This window comes from Trachypithecus francoisi, unplaced genomic scaffold (genome assembly GCF_009764315.1).
Source record: "Trachypithecus francoisi isolate TF-2019V2 unplaced genomic scaffold, Tfra_2.0 Lachesis_group14, whole genome shotgun sequence".
NCBI classification, from domain to species: Eukaryota; Metazoa; Chordata; class Mammalia; order Primates; family Cercopithecidae; genus Trachypithecus; species Trachypithecus francoisi.
In genome coordinates, this window is record NW_022681459.1 from 21,291,348 (window position 1) to 21,307,525 (window position 16,178).

General features: G+C 39.0%; 2 protein-coding genes across 2 annotated transcripts in view; both read left to right on the top strand.

Annotated features, from left to right (window-relative positions):
• MRPS6 (mitochondrial ribosomal protein S6) overlaps positions 1 to 16,178 on the top strand; it is a 66,795-nt gene that overhangs the window by 29,760 nt on the left and 20,857 nt on the right. The window lies entirely within an intron of this gene.
• The window catches only part of SLC5A3 (solute carrier family 5 member 3), a 66,705-nt gene that overhangs the window by 29,675 nt on the left and 20,852 nt on the right, over positions 1 to 16,178 (top strand). The window lies entirely within an intron of this gene.

A 16,178-nucleotide genomic window follows, 5' to 3' on the forward strand; every position in this document is an offset into this window, starting at 1 on the left:
GGGAGAGAATATAAATATCAAGAATACCAAAATTATATTTGGGGGTTACTAGCTAAAATGGGGTTTGAGGGCTTTTTACTGCAACCTGAAACTGGAGACACAGGATGGATGTCTAGGTTTTTGGTGGGTGAAACAGGTGACACATTTCTGCTTTAAGCTGTAGTGTCATTGGGGTTTTTTGTAAAAAAATCTTAAATCTTTTAAGAAATATTACCTCTTATCAACAGTGCCCCCCTAAACATGCAGAAAGTCATACTTTAACAGGGCAAATACTACTTGTCTTTGATTTTTTTGTGTACGTTTGTATGTGAGAGATGAAGTTACCTTTTTTTTTTCCCTATACTTGACTGTGCTTCATTTTAATAAAGGATAATTTTATCTGAGTGTTCTGAGCATCAGACTAATTCTGAAGCAGATTTGCTAGAGGTGCTACTTTGCTTTTCACAGTGGGATGGAGAGGATTCTTTCACCTGTCCCATTAACCCTCTTCTAGTCTAGATGAGATGAAATCTGTCAATGTGTGTGCAGAAGAAAACGTATATTCTTCTACTCAGCATTGCCCTTTTCCACCTCCTTACTTCACCTCTGAGTAGCTTGTTTATCAAGAATGAATGAATGTCTTTGTCTTAAATTTTGCCCATGTGTTAAAAGATGTAATTCTCAGAATGGGAGAGAAATGACTACCTTTGTTCCTACTCTTTTATACAATTATCTCTTTAGGGAAAGACTTGGTCAACTCTAATATATCTATAAGGAAGACTATATCTGGTGTGGACTAATATGAGATGTTTTAGAAGAGTTAACCTGAACCCTTTGAGGGAGAGATTATTCTTGCCAGCAAAAAGCTAGCCGGGTATGAGCCTACCACATTATTTGAGAATATCAAACCTCAGGCCTGGGGGATGAGGGGAAGAAGAGTATCAGAAATGCAGGAAAAAGAAGTTTGAGTAACATCCTTGGCTTAGCAACATGTGATAATTTAAAGCTGTTACAACCTGTTAATCCTACATACTATGTGTTCTGTACCTTTACATGTTTTTAAATTTAAGATAGTTTGTTAGTGTACAAAAGAATGCTTCTGGAGATTTATTTGGCAGAAATGCCTTTCATTTATAATTTCATGGAGAACTGCTTTAATTAGCCTAGGTGAAAAGTAGTCCTAGCAGTGTAAATATGTATAATTAGAGTTTTCTAATTTCACTGTGAGATCTCTAACTTTTGAGTGGCAAACAGATCAAGTCTTTTGCTCATAGACTTTTCTGTGGGGTTATTAAAATGCAAAAGCTTTATTTTTTTTAAATAATGCCATACTCCGTTAGTGTCAGATGATGGTATGGAATTTGTTCCCTTGCTTTCCCCCACTGTTACTGCTTCAGTTTCTAGATTGCCAGCAGAGTTCAGAAGTAGAGCAGGGATTTACCCATTCTTTGCTTGGACATTCCATTTTCTTTTGTCCAGACCCATGTTGGCAATCACGTATGAACTGTTACACTTCTCAGTGCTTTTTTTTTCTTTTTGATAAGATGGATATCAAAAATAGTTGCTGTGCAAAAGTTAGTAGTCTTCTTCAAGAAGAAAACCAATTCTTTTTCTAATAATATCCTGTGAAATTGCTTCATTCATTCATTTATTTTTAAGCCAAATGTCAGCAGAGTGCTGCTGCTTTTATCTAGTAATTTTGATATGTAAGTATTAATGCATTTTTAAAAGATGTCTACATTGAAAAATGTTCTTCCCAGTGTCCTGCTTATGATGTTTTGTTCAGATTTTTTTGTAAGAGACCAGTTAGTACACTGGGGGTGTGTATTGTGTACATGTGTCATTTTTGTTAGACGTTGTAGACCAAATGTGATTATAAATGAAGTTGATGATCATTAATTTTGTTATTAGTGAGTTTTTTGAATTGTAAGTGGATTTCCAGTTTACCCTCTGTTGTTCACAGCTTTTTTAATTTTAAGGTTTGACTAATTGGATCCATCTCATTGTACAGTGTTTTAGTTGCAAACAGAAAGTAGAATTTGGTATAAAGCAGGTTATTTCTATATTGAAAGGAGTACAGTTGAAATTGTAGATTTAAGATTGTTAAAATCATGACAATTCTAACTTGTCTATTCTAACCTACTGTGTACAATCTGATTTTTTAAAATTGTAAACATGTATGATCTTGGTTTCATGTGTTTTTGAAAGTGTTATTGTTTAAAAAATGAAAAAAAAATGAAGCATATCTGCTAAAGAGCTGTCAGTTTTCATTACTGACTCTGTAAAATACACTGTTCCTTGTGTACTGTGTGTTATTTTGCCAGCTGCTGCATTAGCCTTCAGAAGTATTTGGAAACTTAAGATGAACTACATTTCTTGCAAAGTACATTCCTTTCTGTGGTATTTTGTCCTGTAACTGAAGTATAGTAATTATTTTATGGAAATGTTAGTAATTCTGTACCAACTTTGAATAAAATGAAAAATTTATATTTCTGTGACTAAGTATTTTCAGTATGAACACCTCCACAATGTAGTGTTCTGGGTCTCAGGGTTGAAAAAGAGTTTGTATCTCAGTTTCTTTTGCCCTTGGCCCATGAATGGTTTCCAGTGAGTTTCCCTCTACTCATTTTTGACATTTTAAATCTTTGTAAACACTGACTCACAGGTATTGACTGAGAATAGGATTATATGTAAAACATAGAGTAAATTAAAATATTCTTAATTTTTTCACTTCTAATTTTGAAATTTCAAGTTACAGGAAAGTTGTCAAGAATGGAATGAGGAATTTAGGAATTGACTTCATCCAAGCTCACCAGGGGTTAACATACTGCCTGCCACATTGGCTTTGCCATTCTTCTGAAGCGTAAATATTTTTTCTGAACCATTTGAGATACTATTTGCAGACATTGTTCCCCTTTGCTCCCTGAGTACTTTGTGTGTATATTTCTTCAGAACAGTCACTCATAATTATCAAACTCTGGACAGAAACAGTGATTTTGAATCAAAAGACTATTCAAATATTCCTGGGTCCAGTAATGTCTTTATAGCAGGTTTTTCCCCCCTTTCAGAAGCCAGTTCATTGCGTTTAGCTTTTATGTCTTTTGCCCCCTTTAATCTGGATCACTTATTGGCTTTTGTCTTTCACAGTACTGACTGTTTTTTTTTGGTGGGGGTGGGGCGGGAAATGTGACTTGCTCTGTCACCCAGGCTGGAATACAGTGGTGTGATCTTGGCTCACTGCAGCCTCTGTCTCTCAGAATTCTCGTGCCTCAGCCTCTTGAGTAGCTGGGATTACAGGCTCTCGCCACCACACCTGGCTCATTTTTGTAGTTTTAGTAGAGATGTGGTTTTGCCATGTTGGCCAGGCTGGTCTTGAACTCCTGACCTCAGGTGATCCCACCCTCCTCGGCTTCCCAAAGTGCTGGAATTACAGGCGCGAGCCACCAAGCCCAGCCTGTATTGACATTTTTAAAGTAATACAGGCCAATCATTTTGTGACTGTCCCTTTTCAGTTTGTGTTTATCTGTTCCCTCTTGATTAGATTCATAATATGCATTTTTGGCAGAAATACAAAAGTGATGCTACACCCCTAAAGCTTCACATTAAGAGGCATTGGATGTGTTGTCCCATTATCGTTGATAGTAACTTTGATACTTGGTTAAGGTGGTGTCCACCAGGTTTCTCCCATGTTACTATTTTTTCCCTTTGGTAATACGTAATTAGTGGGGGGATACTTAAAAACCATGTAAATAACCTGTTTCTCATCAAACTTGAACCCCTAGTTTTAGCATTCATTTAACTAGGAATCCTGCCTAAGTTGTTACTATGATGGCTATTTTCTAGCCTTTTTTTTGATGGGGAGGATACTGAACTCAAGAGCTTCCCCTTTTCCCGTTCATTTGTCAGTATGAACTCCTGGATTATTTTGTTCAGTGAGTTATTATTCATGATTATTTTGCTTAGATGTTTCCAGATTTAGCTGGTTTCTTTATCTATAGTTTCTTTGTCCTTTGTGACGTTTCCATCAGTTCTTGAGTGCTTTGCATTTTCCAGCACAGTAAGATGTCCTGGGTGCACCGTGTCATTTCTTTGCCTCAGTCTGGGGATTGGGCATTTAGTAAGAGTAGCTTGGAGTACTCACTGCTGTAGGGGTCTCATGACTTCTGGGCCCTTTCAGCATACAGAACTAGGAAATACACATAGAGTCACATGTCTTTTTTTTAATTATTTTTATTTATTCTTTTATTTTTATTTTTATTTTATTTTTTGAGATGGAGTCTGGCTCTGTCGCCCAGGCGGGAGTGCAGTGGCACAATCTCAGTTCGCTGCAAGCTCCGCCTCCCGGGTTCATGCCATTCCTCTGCCTCCGCCTCCCAAGTAACTGGGACTACAGGTGCCTGCCACCACACCCGGCTAATTTTTTGTATTTTTAGTAGAGACCGGGTGTTTCAGTCAACAATGGATGACATATATGATGGTGGTCCTACAAAATAATGGAGCTGAAAAGTTTCTATAGCCTAGTGACCTTGTAACATACCATAACATGTTACTCCTGTTGGTGGTGGTACTGGTGTAAACAAACTTTGCTGCCGGGGATATGAAAGTGGACAGTAATGTCTTAAGCTTTCACGTTCACTAACCACTCACTCACCCAAAGCAACTTCAGTCTTGCCAGCTCCATTCATGGTAAGCGCCCTTTATGGGTGTACCATTTTTTATCTTTTATACCATATTTTGACTGTACCTTTTCTGTGCTTAGATGCTCAAGTACTTACCGTTGTTGTGCAGTTGCCTACGGTATTCCCTGCAGTAACTGCGTGGGTTTGTAGTGTAGGAACAGTAGGCTATACCACATAGTTTAGGTGTGTAGTAGGGCACACCATCTAGGTGTGTGGAAGTACACTTTATGGTCGTACAAAACAAAACTGCCTAACGACACATTTCTCAGCATATTCCTGTCGCTAACTGTGCACATCTACAGATGCCTCAAGTTCTAAACCAACTCCAGTGATTTCTTTTTAGCCTTCCCTCGGTGTTCGTATTTCTCTTCTGCAGCAGTGAGAAATCTGATGATACTGATGCAGCTCATTTTGTTGAATCCTGTAACACCTTAGAATTAATTTTTGCATGGATAGAGTCTTTATTCTACCTCATATTTGTTTGCAAGTTTGGCTGAATGTAGAATTCTACCTTCAGAAATTTGAAATCATAAGACTATAGGAATTTTCTAGCCTCTAGCCTCTGTGCTCTGAAGTTTCAGTTAGGTGCCTTGACAGAAGTTTTTCTTGGACAGTACTGGCCCTGGCTGGCTTCTTTCAGAACGGCAGCTCCGCTTGGGGACTGTGATTCTCCCTGCTGTCTTCTGCTTAGAGCCCCTTTTGTTTAGCTCTTGGACCTCCTGGACTGGTACACTTGGTTTTATGCCTTTGCTCTTAATTTTCATCTCTTTTTGCTCTTTTTAGGACAGTTTCTAAACTTTATCTTCCAACCCTTCTGTTGAAAAAGAATAAACTTTCTGTCAAGTTAATTTTAAGAGCTCTTTTGTTCCCCAAATCTTTTTTTGTAGTCTCTTATTCTTATATCTTGTATCTTCTCATCTCTGAAGGTACTGTCATCTTCCATTCCCGCGTTATTTACTTCAAGATAGTTTTTTTCTGTGTTAATCTTCCATGTAAAAGGCTTTTCTCCGATATATGCTGATCTGCTTATTTTTAATAGGGTGGAGCATGCTGACATCACGCTTGGGCCTGCAACGGCCTGGCCGTGTGTTGGGTTAAGTCCTGTGGTATCTTTAGAATAAGTCAGGCTTTCCACAGAATGTTTTGAGTTTTAAACTGAAGAGTAAAAGGCCTCTTGTCATGACTGTGAGAGCCAAGCGGGGAAAGAACACAGGGGCCCCAGCATTCACAGCGTGCATTTTTTCCTTAATGTCTTCTTGGTACAGTACTACCATTTAGAGCTGTGCCTGTGCCCTCCAATGCAGAGCCCTCTTCTATCTGCCACAGAGTATAAACCTTCAAATATGCATCTCGGGATCCAACTAGTCCTTAAACTCAACCAATTTATTTTAGTGTCACTTCACCCCCACTTCCCAGAGGTGCCCGGTGTTGGTTTGGTTGATTCTTAGTTTTTCCCATTATTGATTTTCTACTTCTACTTCCTTTCTTCCAAAATATTATTGCTGCTTTTTCTTCTTGTATTCCTGTAAGGTTGTACCTAAAAAAAAAACACAATAGGTGCATCAGAACATCACATTGTTTACTTTGAATATGTATCATTTTTATTTGACAATGATACCTCCATAAAGCTGAAAACAATCTCTTTACAGTGGTTCTAGTAGGTTTTCAGGTGGGAGCATAATTAGGTGCTTGTGTTGAATCCTCTGCCTTGCCTGGAAATTCTGGTACTCACTCTTTAACCTTTCGAAGGTTGAAATTGCAGAGCCTATTGCCCATTTCTGCCCTTCCCTGAGATAACATGTTGACTACCAGGAGCACTGTTGGAGTTTTAACATTCTGCTGATTTCTAAGTGCAAAACGATGCAAATTGTTCACATTTCAAAGGGGCCTGCAATCTCAGCACTTTTGGCTCAGTAGTTGGCTGGGTACAGTGGCTCCTGCCTGCAGTCGCAGCACTTTTGGGAGGCTGAGGCTGGTGGATCACTTGAGCCCAGGAGTTCGAGACCAGCTTGGGCAACATAGCAAAACCCCATATCTACAAAATACGCAAAAGTTAGCCACATGTGCTGATGCACACCTGTAGTCCCAGCTGCTCAAGAGGCTGGCTACTGAAGAGGCCGAGGTGGAAGGATTGCGTGAGCCTGGGAGGTTGAGGCTACAATGAGCTACTGTTGTGCCACTGTACTCCAGCCTAGGCAACAGCGTGAGATCCTGTCTCATTAAAAAAAAAAAATAAAAAGACTGTATAGGTAATTCTTTTATACAATGTGTGAATACCACCCATCAAAGCTATTTTATTGTTTTAACATATTCTATACAATGACACATGTACAGGGTAGTAAACACAGTTTATTTGTGGTAGTTATGTTCTGTAAATTTATCTCGAACGCTGCATGAGTGAATTCGGAATCATTGGCCCTTGCGTTAGATTCCTTCCAGTGTATGGTCATGTCATTTTTGTCAATACATTTTTGTCAATCAATACATGACCTTGATTTATGTGTGTTTCTGTTTAAAGACGCCATAGTTACTAATTGTCGATAACATTGATAACAATGATAACTTTGTGCTCAAGACCCATAGCGCTAGAACTCATGCCTGCATAAAGCTTATCTAGCACAAAGTTTTTCCCTAAGGCACATCACATCCTTAAGCTTAGGAACACTAGACAGCCATTCAGCACTACACTTGGCAGCCATTTTAAAAAACAAAATGACCCCCAGAAAGCACACATGCAGAAAACATGGTACTAAATAGACGGCAAAAGGACACTTGTTCATGATATGGGAGCTGAAACGAGGGCAGAACATTGTGTTTTTCTGCCTCAGCTGGGAATGTGTGCAATAAGTGACTGCAATTTTCCACCACACTCTGCACGTGTGCATATCTACAGATGACTGCAGTATTGCTGGGAGTATTGATTTGGGGGCTACAAATAAATTCTGTCAAGTAGGCAAATTGGCATATATGGATTCCATGAGTAATGAGAATCACTTGTAATTGTGAAGCAAATACCCATGTCACCACCACCCATAGGAAATAGAACATAACCAGCACCACCACCCCCTTCCCGCCAGGGAGCCTCATTCCACTTTCAGAAAGTTCTAAACTTGAAGGGATTTTCTGATTGACCTTTAATCTGTCTCTGGCTTTTATTCCCAAGTTCTGCCTCTGAAGTGTTGTCCCCTCCTCCACTTTTATTTGAAGAGAAATGTTGAAGATAAGTGTGCTCCGAAGTCTCAAAATCAGACAGCATGTTCTTCACTCTGGGTGTACAGCCCAGGGCGTAGATTTCAGACCCTTCACCATCTTGCTCTTTTATTTTTTCTTCTGGATAACTTCGAGGCAGTTGAGGTTCCTTTTCAGATGTGGCCTCCATGTTTCAGTAATTGAGGAGAGACACTGCCCATAATGCAACAAAATGAGAGCCACCATTCCCTAGGGCTTGCCCCCTGTCCGAGTCTAATTTGGAATCTCACTGGCACACCCTAAGGTAGGCCCCCTGTAAAGTCCTGTTGGCTCTTCATAGGGCTTGCTGACTCCATTTCCAGTTTTCCATGGCTTTTCAGAGTTGAGGTTTTTTTGTTGCTGTGTTGTTCCCCATGTGCTTCAGGAGTTGAACACCCATTGGGTTTTGTATTTTAATCCCAAGAATTTTCAGAAGTTTGGATGTGCTGTTAAGTGTTTCTGTCTGTGCCTTAGCCTTTGTTTCTGTCTTTTGTCTTATTATTTCTAGTTCTTTTACACTGCATCTCTCCTTTTGACTAGTGGGGTGTGCATTAACTTCATTATGCATCTCTGTCTTTCAAAAAATATCCTGTTTTCATCTTTGCAGTGAAGATCTTTTAAATTTTATGACTCAGTATAATCCTTTCTTCCTTTCTAGTTGTATTAAGTACAGTTAGCAACTTTTATTTCTCAATTCTCCATTTATTCTTTGACTTACATAGTCATCAAACATTTATTGAACATGTATTGTAAGCCAGGTTCTTTGGACCTCCAGCATCTGATAACCATGAGTAAGAAGCAACCTTGAAGAACTTTAAGCATGGGGACAGACTCCTAAATAATTACACTTGCAAGATGTATGTGGAATGAGGGAGATATCTAAGGGGTTACAGAAGAAAGGCACATTTATATTAGGTAGCTGGATCTTTTTGAAAAAAGTTTCATTGAGATAAACGTCGTGTATCTTACAATTCACCCATTTGAAGTGTACAATCCAGTGGTTTTTAGTTTGTTCAGAGTTGTGCAACCATCACCACAGTCAGTTTTAGAACATTCATAATCATTAGTCGTCACTCCCCAATTCTCCCTCCCCACACCTCTTCCCACTATCCCCTGGCCCAGACAATTACTCATCTACTTTCTGTCTATATTTGTCTATTCTGGACACTTTAAAAAATATTCCTCCATCTGTGATTATGTGTCATTTGACTGGCAGCTCCCAGTACCCCCTCCCCATAACCACCTAAGCCTCTGGTAACCACCATTCTACTCTCTACTTCTATGAGACCAAGTCTTTTAAATGTCATGAGTGAGATTGTACAGTATTTGTCTTTTTTTGCCTTATTTCATTTAGCATAATTCAGAGAAACACAAAACCACATTGAGGCTGGGCGTGGTGGCTCATGCCTATAATCCCAGCACTTTGGGAGGCTGAGGTGGGTGGATCGCTTGACGTCAGGAGTTCGAGACCAGGCTGGCCAGCATGGTGAAACCCCGTCTCTATCAAAAGCAAAAACAAACCACATTGAGATATCACCTCATACCCGTCAGGATGGCTATTATGAAAAAGACAAAATACAAATGTTGACGAGGATATGGAGAAAAGGAACTGTTGCACACTGTTGTTGGAAATAAATTAGTGCAGCCATTGTCACAAACAGTATGGAGATTTCTCAGAATATTAAAAATAGAATGTTCGTATGATCCAGCAGTCTTACTACTGGATAAACAGAATAAAATCGGCATCAAAGAGGTATCTGTATTCCTGTGTTCGTGCAACACTATTCACAATAGCTGAGATGTGGATCAACCTAAGTGTCCATCAGCGGATGAATGGATAAAGTACGGTATACATACACAATAGAATACTCTTCAGCCATAAAAAAGGAAATCCTGTGCAACAACATGGATGAGCCTGGAGGACGTTATGTGAAGTGAAATAAGCCAGACACAGAAAGACAACACATGATCTCCCTCATATGTGGCATCTGAAAAAGTAGCTGATGCATGTTTTTATTCCTATAATTCCTTTGTGTTTTGTGCTCTTTCTCTTCCCTGCTCTGCAGAGTAGAGCAGTTCATTAGGCACCTTCCTCCCACCACTTGAATTTGAGCAACACTGCAGTTGGCCTAGTTTATGGACATGCTTTTGTTCTGTTTAGCAAATTATGCAAATCTGACTTTCTTGTCAAAGTCCATGTTTGTCATTCTATGAATGTATGATTTTAAGAACTTCTCTTAACCCAGTCCATCAGGTGATATTTTTGCTAAACTTTACATGGGTATGTAGAAGATTCATTTTCTTACAAACCTTTTGTCTCTACCATCTAAATCTTTGGTTGACTGCTCCCTCCCCTGATTTCTTGTCATACTAGTGCTGTCTCCCTTCTACCCTGTGGAGAGGTTGAAATATAAGGTGAAGGCAGGGAACTGAATTGTGCATGAAGGTGCGCAATCAACAAGGCAGGTGGCTCAGTAATGCCTACCTGATTCCTGCTCCCACTATCCATTTCACAAGCTTAGGCATTTCCTTTCCTTTACTTGCTGTCATAGTAACCAGGACTCCTGCCAATCTTCCCGTTTATCTTTTATCTGTGAGTGCCTCTGAAGGGGGATGGGGAGTATAGAAATGGAAGCCTCTCAGCAAGAGGATCATGGACTTTAAAATGTCCTCAGAATAGCAAGCAGAGTACCTTCATTTTGGCTTGTTTCTAGCTGATGCAGTAGTATTTACCACAGATACTGGGGTTGTCATTTCTCCATTTCACATTCAGACAAGAGTCCAATATTGTTGGTGAGAAAGAGTGAAACTTCTATGTTCCTTAAATTAGTGTTGGAGAAGATCGTTGCTTTAAAATCTTTTACAAACTGCAATTCAGCCAGAGTCATTCATCTTTGGGAGGATGAGAAGCCAGCTAGCTTCCTACTGGAGTGTGGTTCTCACTTTTGTTTGCACCTGGGGAGCTTTAAAAAAAAATCTTAGTGTCCAGGATTTTTGAATCCGTAAGCCAATTGAATTGAAATATCTGAGGGTAAGATGCAGGCATCTTTATTTTTAAAGCTCCCAGGTATTTTCCAGTGCTGAGGAATTCCTTGGTGATTTCTCCTCTTATCCTTTGACTTATCCAAAATCATGAAAGGAATGATTGATTATATGCAAGTGAGCCCCCAAATTTGTCCTTAAATGATTGACATTTGAATGATACTCTTTGATTTGAAACCTCGGAGATTAGTTGATTAAGGAACAAAGGTACATTATCATTGAACTACAGAGATTAATGTTAACCCAGGCACATGACTAATACATAGCTATCAACTAGTAAGTTCACACAAGGTTGGATCTCCTATAATTATGTCTTCCCTCTTGCCCAGTGCGTTCGTTTTTTAAACTGTATTCGCTCATAGCCTTTTGATTCCGATGCTGATATTGATGACTTAGCATGCACTTGGTGCAGGCGCCCCTTGGATGGGTAAGTGTAGTTTATGACTTAAGGGCATTTTGCCTACCTTGCAGCTCAAGTAGCTTTACTGCTCAGTCATCTGCTTTTTACCTTTGCAAATTCAGCCATGCATTATCTCACTGAGAAGATAACGATGCCTCTGCCTTGTTCTTGGGTCCTTCGTTTTGGCCCAGGATTCATCTGTGCTGAACTCAGATCAGTTACTGGACCAGTCATTGGCTTCTTGCTCCTGTTTTCTTTTTAACCTCCATTCTTCCCTGAGTTCTTTTTGTTTTCATCATGTAGCCCAAAGAATACTTCTTAATGTTGGATTTCCCAGGTCTCAAGAGCCTTATTCCTGGCCACATGGCCATAGAATGGGCAGGCTCCTGTTTCCACATCCCTTGGCTCCACTGGCCACTGTGGTGTCAGGGCCAGACTTGGTCTTGTCCTGTCACGTCTTTTTGGTGCGCTCTGATTCTGGGACCAGTACTTCTGGATCCCAGTTTTTCTTCTCATTACCCAAGAGACAGAGTAACCAGTTGTAATAATTAATGATGCTGGAAGTACCAGCTTGCAAGGCTCTTTCAGTAACCTCTGGAAGCCACCTGTTTATACCTCTCTGATTATTACTGTATTATTAAAAGCCTGGATGGACATGGAGTCAGTGAATGAGTTTTCAGTGTTCAAGTCTAGATCTGGGACTTGAAGACAGGATTTACAAATTATGGCATCCGTGGCAAGATAGTGGTTTGGATAGACTTAGGAGAAGAAATTCTTTTAAGGAAAAATGGAATTTGTTTCAAAAGAAGTTTGTCTCTGAAACACCTTTTAGTTGCTCATCATAAAAGAAATCAGTGTAAAAGAAAAAAAGAAAAGGAATACTCCACTTGTTTTACTATCTAGGGAGGACTAATACCTTGCATAGTCATCCATACTTTTTCCATGTTTGTCTACATAGTCCTTTTTTCTTTTGGAAAATATATGGATGTACTCTCCATGCTGATTTTATTTTATTAAAATGTTTTTATGCCAGTATGTGAGGATCATTCCCCACCCCAACCCCGAAAGGGTTTCACTCTGTTACCCAGGATAGAGTGTGGTGCCACAGTCATGGCTCACTGCAGCCTCATCTTCCCTGGTCTCAAGCAATACTCCTATCTTAGCTTCCTGAGTAGCTGGGACTACAGGTGTGTCCCACCATGTCCAGCTAATTTTTTTTTTTTTTTTTTTTTTGTATTTCGTGGAGATGGGATTTAACCATATAGCTCAGGCTGGTCTCAAACTCCTGGGCGCAAGCGATCTGCCTGCTGCAGCCTCCCAATCATCCATGGTTTTTTTAATTTTTTTTAAATTTCTATAGGTGTTTTTGGGAACAGGTGGTGTTTGGTTACATTAATAAGTTCTTTAGTGGTGATTTCTGAGATCTTGGTGGATTTTTAAAATGGTTGTATAGTACTTATTCAATCAGTGGAAATCATTTATTGAACCAGTCTCCTACTGGACAATTAGATTTCCATTCATTCACTACCCTAATAACTTTATGAAGAGCATTTTTCATAGCTAAGTCTGGTACATGGGTATGGTAGTTTTCTTAAATTCCTAGAATGCCAGGTCTGTCGCGCAGACCCTGGCCTATGGATGAAATGAGTACTCAGACACAGGTATGCAGTGTAAGAACAGCTAGTTGACTGACTGGCTTTAGTGGCCAGAGCAGCCCCAAGAAGCTGGAGCTGCTTGGTTTTGTTCAGTGCCCGCACAAGGCTGAAAACCTAGAGCAAACACAACCTCTAGGTAATTAACACTTGTTGCTCCCCTTTCAGAAAACGTCATGTGGGCGACGATCAAAGGTCAGTTCCCGGTCAACATAAATAAGCCTGTTTAAGATAAAATTCCCCTGCACTGCGTTTTACCTGCTCCTCGGCCTCTGCCTCAGGGTTATAGAACTGCTGCCTTCAACTGTTCTCCCCTTGGGCTCTGCAGAACCTTCCAACCTTTCAGAAGGTTTGGGTCCTTTCCCTATAGTTTTTCCCACCACTCTGACTGATCCCCCACACTAGAAGTCGCTGTGGGGTTAAAGGTATACACATTTTAAGTTAATATACGTTGCCAAATTGCCTTCCAGAAAGTTTACATTTTTTACCAGCAGTGTAGGTGAGTGTTTGAAGAAACTGAAATCTTATTGTTCTAGGCAAAACAGTGCCATAGGTGGAAGAAAACAATGGCTTCTACCTATACTAAATTTAGTACCCATGTTGATTCTGTCCCAAATACAAATTTCGTCAGAATTTTCTCCCTTCCTTTCTTTTGTCTGCTGTTAGTTCAGACCCACTCTGAGAGCACCCAAAGTAGCCCTCTTTCCCCTCCTGACAGGGTTTCCATTTTTCAGGGTCTGGCTGAAAACTACTTTCTTTAACCAGTTAGTAGTAATTCCTTCTTCTGAGTTCTTGTGGCATCATTGCTTTTCACATCAGTATTGCCTGTGTTTCAGTCTGCCTTTTATGAGTAACTTACAAGTATATGTCTTCCTATCTGTATGACAGACCTTTTAGGGACAGAGACTTGGTGTTCCATTTCCCTGCAGCTACCCTTTTGGAGATGGGCTTCCCAGCGAGCAGCTTGGACATACTTGTCTTGAGGAAGACACTTTGAGAGGAATGTTTCCAGATAAATGTTAAGTTGAACCAAAATGGCAGTTTCCTGAGTTTCACCCTACATTTCTGATACCCACAGAATTTGGTCTGCCCGTAAGAGATCATTCACTTTGCCCTTTCACTTCACATGCAGGTGTCAGGATGTATGTATCTCCTCTGTACACCTGACTTGTGCCATTTAAGTTATTTTAAAATGACTTCACCATAAAGATGCTTGATGTTTTCCTACATGTAACTGTTTCTCAGATGATTATATAAATACCATATTCATGAGTACTTTTTTTTTTTTAGTTAATATATACTTAAGCAATTCTTAAAATTCTATACTATAGCCTAACAATTAAATGACCACTTGAAAAGCTTGACCGATGAATCTGCAGTATTTTTTTTTTCAACATTATTTTTTAAATTTTAAAATTTGGAGTATTTTTGTTTTTGCAGAGCACACGGCATTGGTTTATTAAAAGAGTTTTTCTCTGCATTGTACTTTGTTATTTTCTTTTTACACTTTATGTACAGTTAGACCTTTGAACAGTGTAGGGGTGTGCATAGTTGAAAATCTGTGTGTAAACTTTTGACTCCCCAGTAACTTTACCAATAGCCTACTGTTGACCTAGAAGCCTTACCAATGTTATTTTGTATGTTATGTGTATTATATACTGTGTTTCAATAAAGTAAGCTAGAGAAAAAGGAAGTTTTTTTCCCAAAATGTTGTGACTCTTCAAAAATTTTTCTAATATATTTTTTGAATAAAATTTGCTTGTGTAAGTGGACCTACACAGTTTCAACCTGTATTGCTCCAGGGTCACTGTATAGTAGAACAACTAGTACATTAGCATAAATCTAGTCATCAGCATTAACTTTTACTAGTAGTACATGTATTCTTCATCACTATGCAATTGCAGTTTTCAAAACTGGCTTCACTGCAGAATGTCCTTCAGACTACTAGAATAGTATTTAGTCTTGGTAGGGGATTTAAGAAGTTGTTGAGTTCACCCTCCCACCCATGCAGATGTTAAGCCATAGTATCTGTTTGTGTACTTCAAGTGATGGGAAGGTCACTACTTCATAAGGCAGCCCACTTCATTTTCATGCAGCCATATATTTTTGGAAATGTGTTCTTGTTTACGAAATACGGCTTGGTTTCTCTATTTTTTACCCTTTGATTCTAGTCCACTCTTGGGATCCAATCAAAATAAAACAAATCTACCTTTTGCATAATAGCCCTGCAGATATTTGAAGTTAGCTGTTGGGTTTTTCTCTAAGTTGTCTTTTGTAGGCTAACCATTAGTTTTAGTAATTAATATAAAAAAATTAGCTTTAATTTTTTCTGGGATTAATTACCTTTTTTTTTTTAAGTATTATACTATTTAGTTAAATTTTGGGATAGTACTTTATCTTACCTAATCAGCAAATAATTATAATAATGTAATTTTAACATTTATATTTGTATGTGTACTGGAATTTGATATTTGAAATGTATAAAATATTTAATGTTTAATTTCACTTCTAGATGAATTGTGGGTATTTTTGAAATACAGTATTGGTGTGAACAGCATTTTGGTACTGCGTGAAGTAAATGGGAAGACATTAGTATTGTAATTTTGCCTCAGTGTTACAGTTACCACCTTGGCAGTGAGCTTTGTTAAATATGAAAAGTGGCTTCAAGTTATATTAGAGATAGAAGAAAACTTAGAGTTCCTTGAGGAAAAATAGGAGTAAGCAAGCAAGAGACCCTCTTAAGGAGGTACAGTTGGCACAGCTATTTCTAGCACCTGTTCCATGATGTGTGGACCATTTTAGACTTTGGGAATACAGTCATGTACAAGATAGACAAAGGTCCTTGCTCTTCTGTAGCTTACGTTCTAGTTGGTGAAAGAATATTTTTAGATTGCTGTAGTGCTGTTAGAAGTAAAAAAGAATGACATCAGGAGAACTGGGGGATGGGGGTGCATTTCGGGTGATGAAGATATCAGAATGGGGGGCCATAGACTTTCATCAAACTTTGTATGCCTGCAGCAGATGTTGAGAATTGCAATATGAATGTCGTTTATTCATGTGAAACTTGTAGCAACAGGAAAATTGAGAACTACTAATTTAGCAGATGAGGAAACTGAGGTACAAGTTTAAAATTGATAAAATTTAATAACTCATTCACTAATGAGTTCTACAAACTAATGAGTTTGCTAGGACTAGAGT